The sequence below is a fragment of the Bos grunniens genome, chromosome 2 (assembly GCF_055505025.1).
Source record: "Bos grunniens cultivar Pamir isolate PY7600 chromosome 2, Bosgru_T2T1.0, whole genome shotgun sequence".
Classification (NCBI taxonomy): Eukaryota; Metazoa; Chordata; class Mammalia; order Artiodactyla; family Bovidae; genus Bos; species Bos grunniens.
The window spans coordinates 52,732,976-52,752,719 of NC_141166.1; the positions used below are offsets into that span (position 1 = coordinate 52,732,976).

Genomic DNA, 19,744 nt, shown 5'->3' on the forward strand with positions numbered 1-19,744 from the left:
TGGGAAGTTCCTCTGGAGAAGGGAATGGCAATCCACTCCAGCATTCTTGTGTTGAGAATTCCATGGACAGAGAAGCCTGGCGGGCTACAGTCTGTGGGGCACATTAATAAGAACATTAATATTCATTTACACATTGTTTAAAACAGCAAAACACTGCAAAGAATGATAATCAATTATTCAAATAATTTATGCCGTAGCCACTCACCAGAATAATATTGAGCAATTAAAAAGATGTAGACATAGATGTTTTTACATAGACACTTGAGCTATACTATATAAGTAAAAGCTTTCATTTTTTCGGTAGACAAAATGGTAAAAAAAAAAATTGAAGTTTATACATATATAATACATATATATGTGTATGCATATATGCACATGCACACACATTATCTATCTCTATGAATGAATTAAAATTTAGAAAGATGAATCTCGAAGCATTAACTGTAATTATCTCTGGGGGGTAGAATATGGATGATTTTTTTCTTTCTAAATTTCTGTATTAGTGAAATTTTTTCTGACTCCTAAATTTATTCCACCAAGTTGGGGGAGGAGGGAGAACTCAGCCAAAAACTTTCCATCAAAGGAATGACTAAGATACCAAAATCCCCAAATCACAAGAAAAAAGTCTAAAAGCTGTCCAGCTCATTTTTCACCTGCCTTAGAAGATGGCATCTGGAAAAATCTAATAGGGACTGTAGCACTTATAGTCCCAGGATTTTCCCATAAGTCTCCTTCTTCCCTTTTGTTTTGAACAAATATGTTTTCAAGTTCTGGGTTTCACTTTATTTACCCTTGAATGCTGCAATAATGGCACCCTAATTCTAAAATAGATCGCTTTTATAGCCAAGTATCCTTCTATGCCAGTCCCTTGACCACAGTTAACAACAGGAAAGAAGAACAAGACAACACCATGCCCTAAAACTTGGGAGAAAGCCTAGAGTCATGAGAGCAAGAGGATAAAATTTCAAGAAGCCACCAAGCAATGCCAAATTCTATAAAAATTTAAAGGTATGAAGACTAAGTCTAGATTGTTGGATTAGGGAACTGGAGATCAGTGGCCACTTTCAAGGGTATGTTTGGAAGTGAAATGTCAGAAGTTGTTATGAAAGGATGCTGGAACATTGGGTAAGAACCAAGACAATGGGTAAGAATGAGCTAGAATTTCAAAGTGCAATTTGAGTGAGAAGTGGTGGAAAGAGAAGGACTTGACAGGATAGGAAAAAGAGAAGCTCTAAGCACTTAAAGTGAAGAGAAAGGGAGATATATTAAAATGACATTTTACAATAGAAGTAAATGAAGGAAAATGGTCATGGGGAATGTAGGACTGACAAGGATATAAAATCAAATGTGAATGTGTGCAAATTACCTAGGCCTCCAGATTTGATTCTTTAGTCCAACATGGGTCACAAGATTCCGCATTTTTAACAAGCTCTCAGGTGATGCTGATGCTTCTGCTCTTCAGGACACACTTAGAGAAGCAAGGGGCCGACTCAGTGAAAGGAAAGGAAGACCTCTTTCTCTGAGAATCGATTAAGGAAAGCGACATGATAGGTGTAGAAATCAAGCCCGAGAAGAGAACAGGTAAGGGAGTCTATGCTAAGTGACCTTTAGCTCCTCTGTAAAATATGAGTGAGCTCATTTGTTGAGAATGAGGGAATGTGGAGAAATGAGGTCTCGGAAACAGTGGGGAAGTTTCAGATGAACTGTTGCAAGACGCTTATTATGAGATCAAGAAGACATGAACTGCTTCTTTTGGTGAGGTGCACTATTAACATAATTAAACCATAAAGTGAAGTGTGGGCTTTAGGAAAAGGAAATAAAGATGACTTTCCCCAATTAAAATTAATGAGATAAAGTTCACCTCTGGTGGCCACAATGCGCTTGCTAATGACTGCCTTAAAAGGATCAGGAATGCAGTTCACCCCAATACTTACATCTTTGAAATAGTCTACCCACAATTTAACTCACTTGTCTAAACTTTTTCTATTTATCTCGTGTCCAGAAAATGAATGTGAAAAATACAGCCTTAAGCTGTAAGCAGGCTGCCTAGAAACAATAACAATAAAAAATTGGATGAAAAAATGAGAGCTTCTAGACTGGTTAATATTTGGGCAAAGGGTAGTTTTCAACTTATCCAAGTTAATTTTTCCAAGAGCAATTATCCTTGTTGGCATCTACCCAGGACTTGAGGTTGACATTATTCCTTCAGCAGAAAATGGCATGGGTATCGCTCATGACCTAAAATTCTTCTGGTGTCACCTTGGCCCCACTGTGCCTCTTCTGAAAAACCACTTTTCTGTCATCATCTGCACAGCCCTCCAGTGCTCTAAATTGAGGATTCAGCTTCAGATATTGCCTTGGAATTTGGTTCTGTGTGTGAAATGAACATTGTTAGAAAATGAACCTCCCCTATGTGTTAGTCTGTTCATTAAAAATGGAATAGCAAAAGGAGAAAATAAATTGCAAGGAGTCCCTTAGCCGCCCTCAATATTCACAACATTCAGAGTTGGCTATTGAAATATGAAAAGGCAAACGTGGAAGAGCTGAAAATGAGCAGAATCACAGCCCCCAGGTCTCCACTGGTCTGTTCCAGCAGCAGCTGCAGCTCCCCAATCCCAATAATTTAGTGTTATGATCACTCTCTCATTATTAGTAATTTTATGCACTATGAACTTCCATGCTTTTCTCATCTACTGATCATTTATACCAGATTCATTCCCCAAATTCATCTGCTGTATTCCTCATCGGGCCTTCTCTGAAGTCATTTTCCTCTTCACTAAATTATCAAAGTGATTCCTTTCATTTCACCTATCATCTCTCTGTTTTATGGTTATTTACATATCTTATCTCCATGTTAAATCATTAGATTCTTAAGAACAGAAATCCCAGCTTACTTTGTTTCATATCCTTCATAACATCTAATCATATTTTTAAAGTTTTTTTTATCTGTATGATTTTTTTTTTTGTAAAAAGGGATTCAGTTAGAGGCTGACATGAAGCTAAAATAAATGGTAATTATCAAAACATGTTTCAATTCTGGAATTCTGTAAGCGTAATCAAGGGTACCACCTCAGTTTTCCCTATGTTCATCCTTGTTCTTCCTCTTGGTTGCATGCAGAATATATGGTATGTATTCCAAAAGATATTAGCAAGGGAGCTAATGAGACCCACATAATACACTTTTGATGAGTTAGACTCTGTACCACACATAAACCACAATGAAATGTATAAACTTCATAGCAACAATTTCTCACATTCTCAAATTGCAGAAAGCAGAGATGACGGGAAATGTCATAAAATTAAGAACAATAAAAAAATGCAGGAAAAAAATCACCCAAGGGTTTTACAATCCTCTCTCCATTCAGCAAAAATACTCAATCCTTTTCAGTGAAGGTAGTGAATATCATTTTGCATTTTACATATATCATATGGCTAATTACTTTTTAAATATGGAATTGACAGGATAGTTTGGGGTGAGACAATACTAATCTCATTTTCTGGGAAGTTCTAGAAGAATTTTTATAATCTATTATCAGCAACTTTTCAGTTGAACAGACCGAGTAAAATTTTCAAAATATCTCAGGCTTTTTACTTTGTATGGTATCACCTTTTCATTAATATATCAATAGTGGTGTGTCGTTCTTTCACAGCTTGAAAAATTGGTGCCTAATCTCAAAAAAACTTTTTTCCCCTGCCCTGCCAACAACCATAAGGGTTTTCTTCAATGGATTAAAATACTACTGCTTTATACTAAAAGGAAGTAAGGGAAAAGGGAAGTCGCTCAGTCGTGTCCAACTCTTAGCGACCCCATGGACTGCAGCCTACCAAGCTCTTCCGTCCATGGGATTTTCCAGGCAAGAGTACTGGAGTGGGGTGCCATCGCCTTCTCTGATGAATGAGTCTACCTATTTGTAAAAATGTGACTGATGAAAACAGTGCAATCACTAGGTTATCACACTGTGCGAGTTCAGTTGTCAAGAGGGAGCAACTCAAAGGACATCACACAATCTATAAACCAGCTGGAAGGAGCCATCCAGACTTTGCCCTGCCGAACCCTTTCTGGGCGATGATACTAAGTAACATTTAAATTAAACTGGGACACAATATACCTCTTTTCTTTGAGATATGTTTATAAATACATAATTGGCATGACATTTCCCACATAGAGCCTTCCCTGGTGGCTCAGGAATCTGCCTGTAATGCAGAAGACTCTGGTTAGAGCCTCAGGGCTTTCACTTTTTTTCCCCTAAATAGAACATATTAAATAAAATTTACAACATTCACTTTTCAATATATGGCACATTTGTCCTAAAAGTGTTTTTAAAATAACTTATCTGACAGGGGCAAAAGAAGGCCCTGATAATTATCTGATAAATGGCCCAAATTAGGAAATCCATGGACTGTAGCCCTCCAGGCTCCTCTGTCCATGGAATTCTCCAGGCAAGGATACTGGAGTGGGTAGCCATTCCCTTTTCCAGGGGATCTTTCCAACCCAGGGATCGAACACATGTCTCCCGCATTGCAGGCAAATTCTTTACCATCTGAGCCACCAGAGAAGCCCATACAGCAAATAGAATCATAGAATCAGAGTGGACTTTCTTATAAGACAATCAAAACTGGCAATTACAGAGTAATTTAAAATATAATTTATAAGTATGTGTATAAATATATATTTATAAAAATGCTTTAAGTATAATTTTAAAATATGTCTCTCTTCAACCACAAACACAAATAGTCTATTTGCTTAAATCTGATTCTTATGTATAAAATTTCTAGCCTCAAAGTGTGATGTGTTCACTGGTCCATTGAAAAATATGATAAACATCTGAGAGGTGGGAAAAACCAAAATGACTTAAAATGCTATAGCCGCTACTTCCCTCCATTGTTTTCAGTCAGATAGTATAAATTAACTTGGTATAATTAGGGAAGTTAAGTCTAAGATTGTGATAGCCAAAAAAGATTGTTATGAGCCAAATCTAACTGAAATATTTTAATTATTACTTGGAAAAAGTTAACATATGAGTTTTATCAATAAAAACTAATCTGGAATAGCAATCTTAACTACTTTAGCAGGAAGCAAGGGGGAAATAGATTCATCCTTTTCAAATTACTTTCTGATCTGTGACCATCATGGAGGCTTTGAAATGAGCAGAGTAACATAATCTACCTCTTTGCCAAAAGCATTACATCAACCTGTCTCTATCTACATGGGTGAATCTTATGCTTGGGGACATTAATAAAATTATTAATTAAGACAACCATCCTGAAACAATGGGCAAACCTGATTATCTTTTATGAACACCAATTTTAAATGCCATAACAAGAATCTGGTCTTCTCTTTCTTATATCCAACCATACTCCGGAAAGAGATTTCAGAATGGAAATCTTTCTATTTTTGTTTGCACAGCCTGAACAGGCATTTGTTCCCACAGATGTTCCACATTTACACACAGGAAAGAATGTTTGAAATCCACCTCCATCATTTACAAAATGATGATGATACTGACTTCCCATTGGGGCTTTGTTAAATGGTTCCAGATATTTATCATCTGTGACCATTGGGACTGTCTGGCCTAGATTTATCTTTTGTAGGTCCTCCTCAAAGCTCTCCCACCCTCTTCTCTAGGACAAAAGTGTTCTGCTTGGTGTAAGAAAATTGTTAATTATATGAGGACATTTCCTGGCTAATCATTAAAGGAGGTTTGTTAATGATGTTCTTAAAGAGGCTTACAAATCATTTAAAGGTAAATGAAATTATTTAACTGACAGCTTATGCATCCAAAAATTATTACTCTTTGTAAAATAGTAATGTTCAGGCATGATAAAATGGTATCTAACTGCACAGTTGCTTTATTGTTTAGTACTTAGTGGCAGAAAAAAGTTAATTGAAATATGAAAAATGTTTAGTAAGGATTGGTAGTAATTTACCAAATAATGTTGACTCCAGTCACTTTTACAACTTGAATTTGCTGAAACACCTAGCAATTATTTATACACAGTAAAAAATTGTTGGGTTGGCTAATCAATAAAACATTCACCCCTTCTAGAAGCACTTTTTAAACCCCAAGCAAAAACCAAAAAGGCTGTGAACACAACTGCACTGTTTTATTTCTACTGAATATACAAATCCCATTAAGCATTTAGATCTAAAAGTTTATAGACTCTAACACTCACCAGAAGCAATATAAGATCAGTGTTTTTCTACTTGGGCCCCTGCTGAGGTGAAGACCCTTTTAACTTGTTTGAAAATATTAGTATGTCTTAAAGGGCTCAAACTCTATTAGCTTGTTCATTAACACACACACCAACTGAGTCATGACTAAATGAGCAGTGGATTTAAAACATACCTTATAAAAAGTAAAGTGTAGGAGTACCTAAATGGTGATTTAAATGAATATGCTTCTGTAAAAGGAACTTTATTTTATTTTTAATTAATTTTTATTGGAGTATAGTTGCTTTATAACATTGTATTAGTTTTTGCTGTACAGCAAAGTGGATCAATTAGTGGAGGTGATGGAATTCCAGTTGAGCTATTTCAAATTCTGAGAGATGATGCTGTGAAAGTGCTGCACTCAATATGCCAGCAAATTTGGAAAACTCAGCAGTGGCCACAGGACTGGAAAAGGTCAGTTTTTATTCCAATCCCAAAGAAAGGCCATGCCAAAGAATGCTCAAACTACTGCACAATTGCATTCATCTCACATGCTAGTAAAGTAATGCTCAAAATTCTCCAAGCCAGGCTTCAACAGTATGTGAACCATGAACTTCCAGATGTTCACGCCGGATTTAGAAAAGGCAGAGGAACCAGAGATCAAATTGCCAATACCTACTGTATCATTGAAAAAGAAAGAGAGTTCCAGAAAAACATCTGCTTCTGCTTTATTGACTATGCCAAAGACTCTGACTGTGTGATCACAACAAACTGTGTAAAATTCTGAAAGAGATGGGAATACCAGACCACCTAACCTGCCTCTTGAGAAACCTACATGCAGGTCAGGAAGCAACAGTTAGAACTGGACATGGAACAACAGACTGGTTCCAAATAGGAGTATGTCAAGGTGGTATATTGTCACCCTGCTTATTTCACTTATATGCAGAGTACATCATGAGAAATGCTGGACTGGATGAAGCACAAGCTGGAATCAGGATTGCTGGGAGAAATATCAATAATTTCAGATATGCACGTGATACTACCCTTATGGCAGAAAGCGAAGAAAAACTAAAGAGCCTCTTGATGAAAGTGAAAGAGGAGAGTGTTTTAAAAAGCTGGCTTAAAATTCAACATTCAGAAAACTAAGATCATGGTATGTGTCCCATCACTTCATGGCAAATAGATGGGGAGACAATGGAAACCATGACAGACTATTTTTTGGGGCTTCAAAATCAGTGCAGATGGTGACTGCAGCCATGAAATTAAAAGATGCTTGCTCCTTGGAAGAAATGCTGTGATGAACCTAGACAGCATATTCAGAAGCAGAGACATTACTTTGCCAACAAAGGTCCGTCTAGTCAAAGCTATGGCTTTTCCAGTCTTCATGTATGGATGTAAGAGTTGAACTATAAAGAAGGCTGAGTGCCGAAGAATTGATGCTTTTGAACTGTGGTGTTGGAGAAGACTCTTGAGAGTCCTTTAGACTGTAAGGAGATCCAACCAGTCCATCCTAAAGGAAATCAGTCCTGAGAGTTCATTGGAAGGACTGATGCTGAAGTTGAAACTCCAATACTTTGGCCACCTGATGTTATAACTGACTCATTGGAAAAGACTCTGATGCTGGGAAAGATTGAAGGTGAGAGGAAAAGGGGACGACAGAGGATGAGATGGTTGGATGGTATCACCACTCAACGGACATGGGTTTGAGTAAACTCCAGGAGTTGGTGATGGACAGGAAGGCCTGTCATGATGCAGTCCATGGGGTCGCAAAGAGTCAGACATGACTGAGTGACTGAACTGAACTGAACTGATACATATGTTCCTTATTTTTGTATTTTCTTACCATTTAGGTCACCACAAAGCATTGAGTAGAGCTCCCTGTGCTCTACAATAGGTTCTCATTAGTTATCTATTTTATCTATTTTATATATAGTAGTTGATCCCTATATATATATATATATGTTGATCACAATCTCCCAATGCATCCCATACCTCCCTTCCCCCTTTGGTATCCATAAATTTGTTCTCTACATCTGTGACTCTATTTCTACTTTGTAAATAAGTTTATCTGTACTGTATTTCTAGATTCTACATATAAGTGATAATATATTATCTGACTTATTTCACTCTCTGTGAAAGTCTCCAGGTCCATCAATCCCTCTGCAAATGGCACAATTTTGTTCCTTTTTATGGCTGACTAATATTCCATTTTATATATGTACCACATCTTCTCTATCCATTCTTCTGTTGATTGACTTTTAGATTGCTTCCATGTCTTGGGTATTGTAACGTAAAAGGAATTTTAAAAGATTTGTTTTATATTAAATATTGTGGCTCATCTGATTTAGCATCTCCCTATTATTGTGTTTTTATTTACTGTCATTCTTATCACCAGTCTTGCTCTAGTATATGATTTTTTTAAAGAAAAAAGTACAAATCTTATGTTACTTTACAATGAACACTATTGTACAATGAGCTATTTACAATGAACACTATCAAAACTTACATGTTTCAGTTGACAAAGAAAAAATTCTTTTAGATCTCCCAACAGGATAGACGTATTCTATGAGAATAAAAAATGGCATATTAAAATAAATTTATAGAAAAGTTGAATAAAGCTTAGGAAAAAATTCTGGAGAAAAGCTGCTTTTATTTAAGGGATTTTTTATGGTAACTTTTCAGTGATTTTTATTGTTTGTTATTTTTGACATTTCCTCAGTAAGGGAGTACATTTAGCCACATTTTACAAAGAAAGGAAAGTTGTGGGTGTTTATGTGTTTTGTCAGGAGTAGAGTTAGTGATCCATCACTTCAACTATCAAACCACTCATTAAAATTCTTCTTTTGCTGTCTCTCTTCTTTACTGTCTAATCCTTCATCCACAGTTACAAATTAGACTATAAAGATATGTCCAGTCTGCTTATTCCACTAGCTCTTTCGTCTGTTATATCTACTCCTTAGATCACTCCGAATATTCTCAAATACTGTGAGAATATTTCTAAAACTTATCTCATCCCATTTCAGTTCTCCAGGAAAATTTCCAACTCTTCTTTTATAGTTCTTATGACCTTTCCAACTATGAGGATAGAAGTTTAAGAATATGCACACCTTACTCTAGCAAAAATTACTTATAGTCCCTATACTAGCGATTCAAAGCCTTGGTGGGAAAAAGCTACGCTTGATTTACCATTATTATTATTTCTCAAGAACCCTTTGATTTTATTCTCAAGAAGAAAGATTTGACAGTAATTTTGAGAAAAAGTTGAGACTAATTTAGGAAACCTGGTTCCAAGGAGATTGTGGGACTCACTCTACATGAAGTACCTTAAATTGGAGGAAATTGTGTGTGTGTGTGTGTGTGTGTGTGCGCGGGCTCACGCACGCACGCATAGGGGACAGGATAGAGAGGGGAGAGGAGAAGGAGAAGGGAAAGAAGGAGGAGGAGTAGGTGTAAATAAACAGAAGTGATACGAGAATAAAAAGACACTATCTGTTTCCAGACAAGATTCCTCTTAAAAGTCATATGAAGGTGAACAAGGCAGAAGCCATAGTCTAAGTCATAAGTTTAGACTTGACGAAGATGAACCTTTTACTACCAGATTCCAACAAGCACATATTGGTAAAAGTACATGTACTTTGAAACAGTCATTTATTCTTTGCATATTTTAAGTCTATTTTTTTTTTTACCCTTTTTCTCACTTCAATGACACCTATTTTAGGATGTGAGTTCTGCAAGGACAAGAAATTCATCTGTTACGCTTTCTTGGCACAGCACTGAGCACAGTAAATGGGAGTATTAAATAAATATTAGTGGAAGAGGGAAAAATGGAGGAGGAACAGTAAAGATTGGCTAATCCCACTTCCCCCTTTTATTGGTCATGCTATGAGGCTTGCAGGATCTTAGCTCCTTATCCAAGGAGTTTACCTGGGCCCTTGGCAGTGTAAGCACAGAGTCCTAAACACTGACTGCCAGAGAATTTCCTAATTTCACCTTTTGACCTATTCTTTATCCTGTGAAACTTTTCTTTTATGAGACTAAGTATAACCACATTTGTTTATCTTATATAAATTCCTGAAACTGATTCACTATACAAACGAATATTCTGAGTTCTTTCTTCCTAGATACTGCATAGGGCATTGAAACACTGATATTTTAGGAGTATCCTTTGCCTTGTAGAAAATTAGAATTCTGAATGACTTTGACAAGCTGAAGAAATAAATAAAATGAAGCTCCCAGGGAATAAATGGAAGATAATTTTATTTGTGAAGAAAAAAACCTGCAGAAGAGAATGCAAAGCATTTGTCACACAAAGATATCCATTAAAATTGTTTCACTGGAGAAAATCATAAAACTGTGAGACAATAAAGATCTTCTAGTCCAGTTCCTACCATCAATATATATGTACACTGGAATGCAGATAATTTGGATGACTTAACACAAATCAGAAAAGCTAATAAGCAGGAAAGGGGGACTGTGTTTTTGTTCTTGTGCTGTGCTGCTGCTAAGTCACTTCAGTCGTGTCCGACTCTGTGCGACCCCATAGACGGCAGCCCACCAGGCTCCCCCGTCCCTGGGATTCTCCAAGCAAGAACACTGGAGTGGGTTGCCATTTCCTTCTCCAATGCATGAAAGTGAAAAGGGAAAGTGAAGTCGCTCAGTTGTGTCCGACTCTTAGCAACCCCATGGACTGCAGCCTACCAGGCTCCTCCGTCCATGGGATTTTCCAGGCAAGAATACTGGAGTGAGGTGCCATTGCCTTCTCCGTTCTTGTGCTCAGTTGCGTCCAACTCTGTGGCCCCATGGACTATAACCCACCAGGCCCCTCTATCCATGAAATTTTCTATGCAAGAATACTAGAGTAGGTAGCCATTTTCTACTACAGGGGATCTTCCCAAACCAAGGATAGAACCTGAGTCTTTTGCATCTCCTGCATTGGCAGGGAGATTCTTTACCATTAGCACCACCTGGGAAGCAGGAAAGGCAGAAATAGATGCTAAATCTCCAGACTCCTAGACCAGTGCTCGAAAGATGGAGTGGTATGATGATAGAGATCCTTTAATAATAAATTATGGGATATGTCCAATTTGGATCTCAACAATTTTAAGACTTGTGAAAAAATAAGGAGAACTTGGAATATTTATTTGTGGTTGCACTGGGTCTTTGTTGCTGTTGCATAATGAAGTAACTGATTACAGGTTTAGAAGTTTAGAAAGGGAGTTTCGAGAATCATAGTTATTAAATCTTCAGGGGAAACTTAATTACAAACTTCAAATATATGATGTTATTATATAGAGAATGGCAAGCAGATGTTTTCTCTTCACGAAAGTCAGAAAAAGAGGACACAGAATTGATGAAACTTACTATTAATAGTTAAGTATAAGGTGGTTTCCTGTCTAATCATGTGAGAATCAGTTGTTCTGGGGATATAAAATTCTATGAAAAATTTTGAACAGAAAAACAAATCTGAAAATCAATGGCATTGTGTCATTGATGGCATCAAATTTTTAAATAGTTAAGGTTTGTTTGATGCCATTTCTAGACTTTTAAAGAAGATCTTTGATTAATACACCTAAAAATTATAGCATCAAAATGGTAGTAAATCTATTTTGCTTTGGGAAAAGAGATTTTTTTTACCATAATGGTATAAAAGAAACATGTAAAGGTCTCAGTGTAATGCCATTCCCAAGTCCTGTGTTATATTACTCAGTTAGGTGCAATAGCTCATTTTTCCTATAGGAAAGATTTACATTATCTTGAAATTAATCCAAGTTTTGTTTCTAGTAAATGGAAATTGTGACAAAGAAGTGTGGAAAAATACTTTCTTAAATGTCTCCATGTATTTTATATGACAAATGAATGGTATTTGTTGTAACAGAACTGATGCTTCAATATAACACTACACACAGAAAAAAACACTCACTTCACTATATCATCAATTCTAATAACAATTTAAGTTGGCTGATACACATACATTGTGAGCTACTCATTGACATGAAGACAAAATAGCATTCATGGCACAAGCCATACATCAAACTCTGAAAATTAGTTTCATTTTCCAAGAGTCATAATTCTAGGTTTATATAATTCAGTAAAAAAAAAAAATTGTGTAAGAAAATATTTTATGAGTTTTTCCAAAGCAAAATTGTGTAAGCAACAAAAATCTTATGAGTTGCAAGAAGGGAAACATATATTCTGAAAATATTCTTCAACTATAGAAGGAATTAAAAATTGATCAAGGAAATAATCTTGATATTCTAAGAAATTTATGTTCAAAATTTTTTTTACCATTACCCTTAGTAAGAATTGTATTTTTATCCTGACAGGCACATTATTGTATATAAATGAATATCCACTTCACACACACCTGCATATGGATGACTGAAATAAGTTTCATGTATCAATTATTTCTCTTACTTTTCCTAGCTGAAAAGTGAAAGTTGCTCAGTCATGTCTGACTCTTTGCAACCCCATGGACTATACAGTTCATGGAATTCTCGGGCTAGAATACTGGAGTGGGTAGCCTTTCCCCTCTCCAGGGGATCTTCCCAACCCAGGGATTGAACCCAGGTCTCCCACATTGCAGGCTGATTCTTTACCAGCTGAGCCTATTTCTTCTCCAGTGTATCTTTCCAACCCAGGAATTGAAATGGGGTTTCCTGCATTGTAGGTGGATTCTTTACCAACTGAATTATGAGAGAAGCTCTGTACATACATAATGACCATTAAAATTAAAATGTTAAAAGAACATAGGACTTTTATCTGTATCATTACCTTTCATATTTGGTCAATAAATTAAAATGCACTACAAGATAAGGTCTAATTTTTGTTTTGTTGTTTTCTTCTGATGTCTCTGTCTAGTTTTTATCTCAGATCAATGCTGGCTTCATAGAATAAGTTGGGAAATAGTCCCTATTTTTCAGTTTCTGGAAGAATATATGTAGCTTGATATTATTTCTTCCTTAAACATTTGGTAGAATTCACTCCAGAAGCCATCTGGGCCTGGGATGTTTATGGATATTTTGACCACATCTTATATTTATGTCTCTTAACTTTCTTTAGCTTCTTTTTTTATGATACAGTACTTTTAGTGCCCCTAGTAGCCGTGACTATAAATCTATTTTAAACTGCTTGAGACCCATTAACAACCATTTTCATATTCTAAACCATACTCATGCCAAAACATGATTTAATAAGGTACTTATGACTACTCCCAATAGTACCTTATTGTCTTTTGACATAATACATTTTCAGAAAATAAATATCCCTGACTTGTTACCTATTTGAAAATGTATTAGTTATTAGAAAGTAATAGTCTTTACAGTCCAATGCTAATATTGTTCAAACAATTTCATGAATCAGAGCTTGCATAGTAAATTTGATCCCTGTTTTACTTTGTCATAAAACTGATAAGAATTAAATACAAGCTCATTCAAAAACAAGGGAAGGCTCAGCTCGTAAAACTAAAGTGACAATTCCATAATAGCCCAGACATTCAGATTAACCATGCAGAATGGGATGGCAATAGCCATTGTGTCCTGAAAATGTTTTAGAGGTGAAATTAGGACAATGCAAGTAAAATGGCAAGTGTTCAGACTAGGAGGACAGTGTGCATTATTAGTATTCTCAGGTGCAATGTCGTCCAGGCTTCTCCCTGAGAAAAATATCAGTTCTAATTTTCCTTCTTTTTTATAAGAAGATTTTATAGAGAATGAGTGAGGTTAGGTTAGGTTTATCTACTATATTAGTCAGAGTTCTGTAGAGAAATAGAATTAATAAGATGTATAGTACACTATATATATATAATGGATATATATAACGGACTTCCCTGGTGGCTCAGACGGTAAAGCGTCTGCCTATCATGCAGGAGACCTGGGTTCAATCCCTGGTTGGGAAGATCTCTTGGAGAAGGAAATGGCAACCCGATCCAGTATTCTTACCTGGAAAATCCCAAGGATGGAGGAACCTGGTAGGCTACAGTCCAGGGGTCGCAAAGAGTCAGACATGACTGAGCAACTTCACTTTCACTTTCATATATATATATATATACATATATATATAACATCCAGTAGGATGTATGTAAGCATGAGTGTGTGTATGAGTGTATATTTTTGAATATATATACTGAGAGAGAGAGAGCAAGAGCAAGAGAAATTTATTTCAAGGAACTGACTCACACAATTGTAGGGGATGGCAAGTCCACAATCAAAAAGGCAGGCCACCAGGCTAGAGACCCAGGGAAGAGTTGATGCTGTAGTCTCAAGTTCAAAGACAGTAAGAATGCAGAATTACTTTGTCTTCAGGAGACTTCAGTCTTTTAAGTCTTTCCATTGATAGGAGCACCACCCATCCCCCCCACCCCCAATATTTGGCTGCTTTACTTAAAGTTTGCTCATTTAAATGTTAATCATATTTGAAAAATACCTTCACAGCAACACCTAACTGGTGTTTGATCAAAGAACTGGGCAACATGGCCTATCCAGGTTGACATATAATATTATGTCATATCCATCTAGATTAGATACTTCTATTAGTCACTACTGTCATACCTGCCTTGATATGCTGGATAAGGTGGGTAGATATAACCCAAGTTAGATACTTTCATATTCTTTCAGAAACCTATCTGGGGTTATATTGGCATTTTTATACTCTCATACATCTGTTCTCTTTGGTTGTGTGTGCTAAGTTGCTTCAGTTGTGTCCAACTGTTTGCAACACTATGGGCTGTAGCCTGCCAAGTTCCTCTGTCCCTGGGATTCTCCTCCAGGCAAGAATATTGGAGAAGGTTGCCATGTCCTCCTTCAGAGGATCTTCCTGACCCAGGGATTGAACCAGCATCTTTTATGTCTCCTGCATTGGCAGATGGGTTCTTTACCACTAGCCACATGGGAAGCCCTCCCTTTAGTTAAGACCCTGGAAAATAGAGGGAATAGATCTTTCCTCTAGCTCCTGAATAACCCTTATTTTATATCATCCTCTTTTAAAGACTCTTATTCTTACTATTTTAAAAGATTTCCTATTTTCTCTTCCTGTTAGAAGCTTCCTACACACACTATGTTTTCCCTTATCTCTACAGCACAGCTCTTTGATCTGAGTTAGCCAGGCTTGTTTTGTTATATAACAGAATAGTTTTGAAATTTAGAAAATCTTTTACTTTCTTAATAAAGTTAGACTAAGAAAAATTGGGCTTTACATATTTATTTTGGGTGTCAAAAGCAGAAGGTACAGATTCTGTATTTCTGCTATAAAAATTTTAATTCTCCTTTGGGCAATGGGTTAAAAGAGAAAAAGATCACACACAAGGACGTTAGCAAAAGAAAACACTCTAAACTGTTTAAAAATACATTTTCCTGTTACACAACAATTATGTACTGGGTTTTGGAAGATTTGAGAGAGTTTTATAGAAGAGTTGGGGAAGTACTGCAAGATGATTAACACTGGATTCGTCAAAAAGTTCATTCAGATTTCCTGTAACATCTTACAGAAAGACCTGAAGGAACATTTTGGCCAACCCATTGGGAATATGAGGGCTTCCCAGGAGGTGCTACAGGTAAAGAACTCTCCTGCCAGTGAAGGAGACATAAAGAGACATAGGTTCGATCCCCGGTTGGGAAAGATCCCCTGGAGAACGAAACAGCAACCCACTCCAGTATTCTTGCCTGGAGAATCCCATGGACAGAGAAGACTGGTGGGGTGCAGTCCATAGTGTCACAAAAGAGTCAGACATGACTGGAGCAACTTCAGTTCAGTTCAGTCGCTCAGTCTTGTCTGACTCTTTGCAACCCGCGGACTGCAGCATATCAGGCTTCCCTGTCCATCACCAACTCCTGGAGTTTTCTCAAACTCATGTCCATTGAGTCAGTGATGCCATTCAACCATCTCATCCTCTGTCGTCCCCTTCTCTTCCTGCCTTTAATCTTTCCCAGCATCAGGGTCTTTTCAAATGAGTCAGCTCTTCGCATCAGGTGGCCAAAGCATTGGAACTTCAGCTTCAGCATCAGTTCTTCCAATGAACATTCAGGACTGATTTCCTTTAGGATGGACTGGTTGGATCTCCTTGCAGTCGAAGGGACTCTCAAGAGTCTTCTTCAACACCACAGTTCAAAAGCACCAATTCTTCAGTGCTCGGCTTTCTTTATGGTCCAACTCTCACATTCATACATGACTACTGGAAAAACCATGGCTTTGACTAGATGGACCTTTGTTAGCAAAGTAATGTCTCTGCTTTTTAATATGCTGTCTAGGTTGGTCATAGCTTTTCTTTCAAGGAGCAAGCATCTTTTAATTTCATGGCTGCAGTCACCATCTGCAGTGATATTGGAGCCCAAGAAAATAAAGTCTGTCATGGTTTCCATTGTTTCCTCATTTATTTGCCATGAAGTGATGGGACTGGATGCCATAATCTTAGCTTTTTGATTGTTGAGTTTTAAATTAGCTTTTTCACTCTGCTCTTTCACTTTCATCAAGAGGCTCTTTAGTTCTTCTTTGCTTTCTGTCATAAGAGTGGCATCATCTGCATATCTGAGGTTACTGATATTTCTCCCAGAAATCTTGATTCCAGCTTGTGCTTCATCCAGCTGGGGCATTTCACATGATGTACTCAGTATATAAGTTAAATAAGCAGGGTGACAATACACAGCCTTGATGTATTACTTTCCCAGTTTGGAACCAGTCCCTTGTTCTATACTCAGTTCTAACTGTTGTTTCTTGACCTGCATACAGATTTCTCAGGAGGCAGGTAAGGTGGTCTGGTACCCATCTCTTTCAGAATTTTCCACACTTTGTTGTGATCCACACAGTCAAAGGCTTTGGCGTAGTCAATAAAGCAGAAGTACTAGTCTTCCTGGAACCCTCTTGCTTTTCCTATGATCCAATGGATGTTGTCAATTTGATCTCTGGTTCCTCTGCTTTTTCTAAACCCAGCTTGAACATCTGGAAGTTCTTGGTTCATGTAGTGTCAAAGCCTGGCTTGGAAAATTTTGAGCATTACATTGCTAGCATGTGAGACGAGTGCTGTGCGGTAGTTTGCACATTCTTTGGCATATCCTTTCTTTGGAATTAGAATGAAAACTGACGTTTTCCAGTCCTGTAGCCACTGCTCAGTTTTCCAAAGTTGCTGGTGTATTGAGTGGAGCACTTTCACAGCATCATCTTTTAGGACTTGAAATAGCTCAGGAGGAATTCCATCACCCCCACTAGCTTTGTGCCTAGAATGTCTGGCTCTAGATGAGTGATCACTCCATTGTGGTTATCTGGGTCTTTAACATCTTTTTTGTTCAGTTCTTCTGCATATTCTTGTCACCTCTTAATATCTTCTGCTTCTGTTAGGTCCATGCCATTTCTGTCCTTTCCTGTGCCCATCTTTTCATGAAATATTCCCTTGGTATCTCTAATTTTCTTGAAGAGATCTCTAGTTTTTCCCGTTCTATTGTTTTCCTCTATTTCTTTGCATTGATCACTGAGGAAGGCTTTCTTATCTTTCCTCGCTATTCTTTGGAGCTCTGCATTCTAATGGGTGTATCTTTCCTTTTCTCCTTAGTCTTTCACGTCTTTTCACAGCTATTTGTAAGGCCTCCTCTGACAAGAATTTTGCCTTTTCCATTTCTTTTTCTTGGGGATGGCCTTGTTCCCTGCCTCCTGTACAATGTGATTAATCTCTGTTCACTGTTCTTCAGGCACTCTATCAGATCTAATGTCTTGAATCTATTTGTCACTTCCACTGTATAATTTTAAGGGATTTGATGTATTTCATACCTGAAAGGCCTAGTGTTTTCCCTACTTTCTTCAATTTAAGTCTGAATTTTGCAATAAGGAGTTCATGACCTGAGGCACAGCCAGCTTCTGGTCTTGTTTTTGCTGACTGTATAGAGCTTCTCCATCTTTGGCTGCAAAGAATATAATCAATCTGATTTCAATATTGACCATCTGGTGATGCCCATGTGTAGAGTTGTCTCTTGTGTTTTTGGAAAGGGTGATTGCTATGACCAGTGTATTCTCTTGGCAAAACTCTGTTAGCCTTGCCCTGCTTCATTTTGTACTCCAAGGCCAAACTTGCCTGTTATTTCAGGTATCTCTTGACTTCCTACTTTTGCATTCCAGTCCCCTATGATGAAAAGGACATCTTTTTTGGGTGTTAGTTCTAGAAGGTCTTGTAAGTCTTCATAAAGCCATTCAACTTCAGCTTCTTTGGCATTAGTGTTTGGCATATAGACTTGGATTACTGTGATACTGCATAATTTGCCTTGGAAACGAACAGAGATGATTCTGTCATGTTTGAGACTACACCTAAGTTCTGCATTTTGGGGTCTTTTGTTGCCTATGAGGGCTACTCCATTTCTTCTAAGGGATTCTTGCCCACAGTAGTAGATATAATGGTCATCAGAATTGAATTCACCCATTCCAGTTTTGTCAGAACTCTTCAGTATGACAAAATGTGAAGTGACTTAGCACATAGCAATATAAAGACGTATAAGCTTGGGGGAAAATAGAGTAAACAGTAGTTCAGAGGAAGAAGCAGTAACAAAAGCACTTTTTCCTGGCCCTGTTATAAGTTTAGTCACTAAGTCATGTCCGACTCTTTGCGATCAGTGGACTGCAGCATGCCAGGCTTCCCTGTCCATCACCAACTCTCGGAGCTTACTTAAACTCATGTCCATCAATGCCATCCAACCATCTCATCCTCTGTCATCCCCTTCTCCAGCCTTCAATCTTTCCCAGCATCAGGGTCTTTTCTAGTGAGTCAGTTTGCATCATGCAGCCAAAGCATTGGAGTTTCAGCTTCAGCATCAGTCCTTCCAATGAATATTCAGGACTGATTTCCTTTAGGATAGACTGGCTGGATCTCCTTGCAGTCCAAGGGACTCACAAGAGTCTTCTCCAACACCACAGATCAGAAGCATCAATTCTTCAGTGCTCAGCTATAACACAGGCCTATAACTATAGGCTATAACACAGGCTATAACACAGCTATAACGGAGGCCCTATTATAAGACTATGTAAAACCATGAGTGATATTTCGCACCAGATTTTCAGGAGGGGTTGGCAGGACCATAAGTGCATCTCCTGGATCCTCAACTCTAATTCTGTGGCTTTTCACCATGTGCAGGCTTGTCCTGACCTGGATCATCAGTTTCCCTACATTGGTTCCAGCTAACCTGAAGTTCACTATAAGGATAGCACTGTTTCTGCTTGGGGTTCATCTTGCTTACCTGATCAATAGGGGAAAATCTTCTTTCCTAGTTGTGCCCAAATGACCCCTTTACTTTGGCCTTAGGCTTCCCTATACTGATCTTTTATTGGTAACCTTTGTAAGCCTGAGAATGTGATAATGCACATCCATTTTGAATTAGAATGATAATTCTTTTAGGACTTATTATTAAACCACAAAATAAAGCCAGAGGGTTTTCACCTTTCCCCATTTACTTTGTTACTTTAAAAATGCAAGAAGGAAGAAAATCCAAATAGAAAAATAATTGTTGCCAACATTTTACATTGCTGTGCACACTAATTTTGATGCATACAGTAAGTTACTCATCTCGTGTCTATCTAATCATTATTTTTGAAAACCTAACTTATTAATTTATACTTTTAATACAA

At 37.4% G+C, this 19,744-nt stretch overlaps 1 long non-coding RNA gene and 1 other non-coding gene across 2 annotated transcripts in view; both read left to right on the forward strand.

Annotated features, from left to right (window-relative positions):
• The window catches only part of LOC147378103 (uncharacterized), a 68,274-nt gene that overhangs the window by 19,131 nt on the left and 29,399 nt on the right, over window positions 1–19,744 (forward strand). The window lies entirely within an intron of this gene.
• TRNAD-AUC (transfer RNA aspartic acid (anticodon AUC)) lies at window positions 13,974–14,045 on the forward strand. The gene has a single exon. It is a non-coding gene; the product is annotated as a tRNA-Asp (tRNA).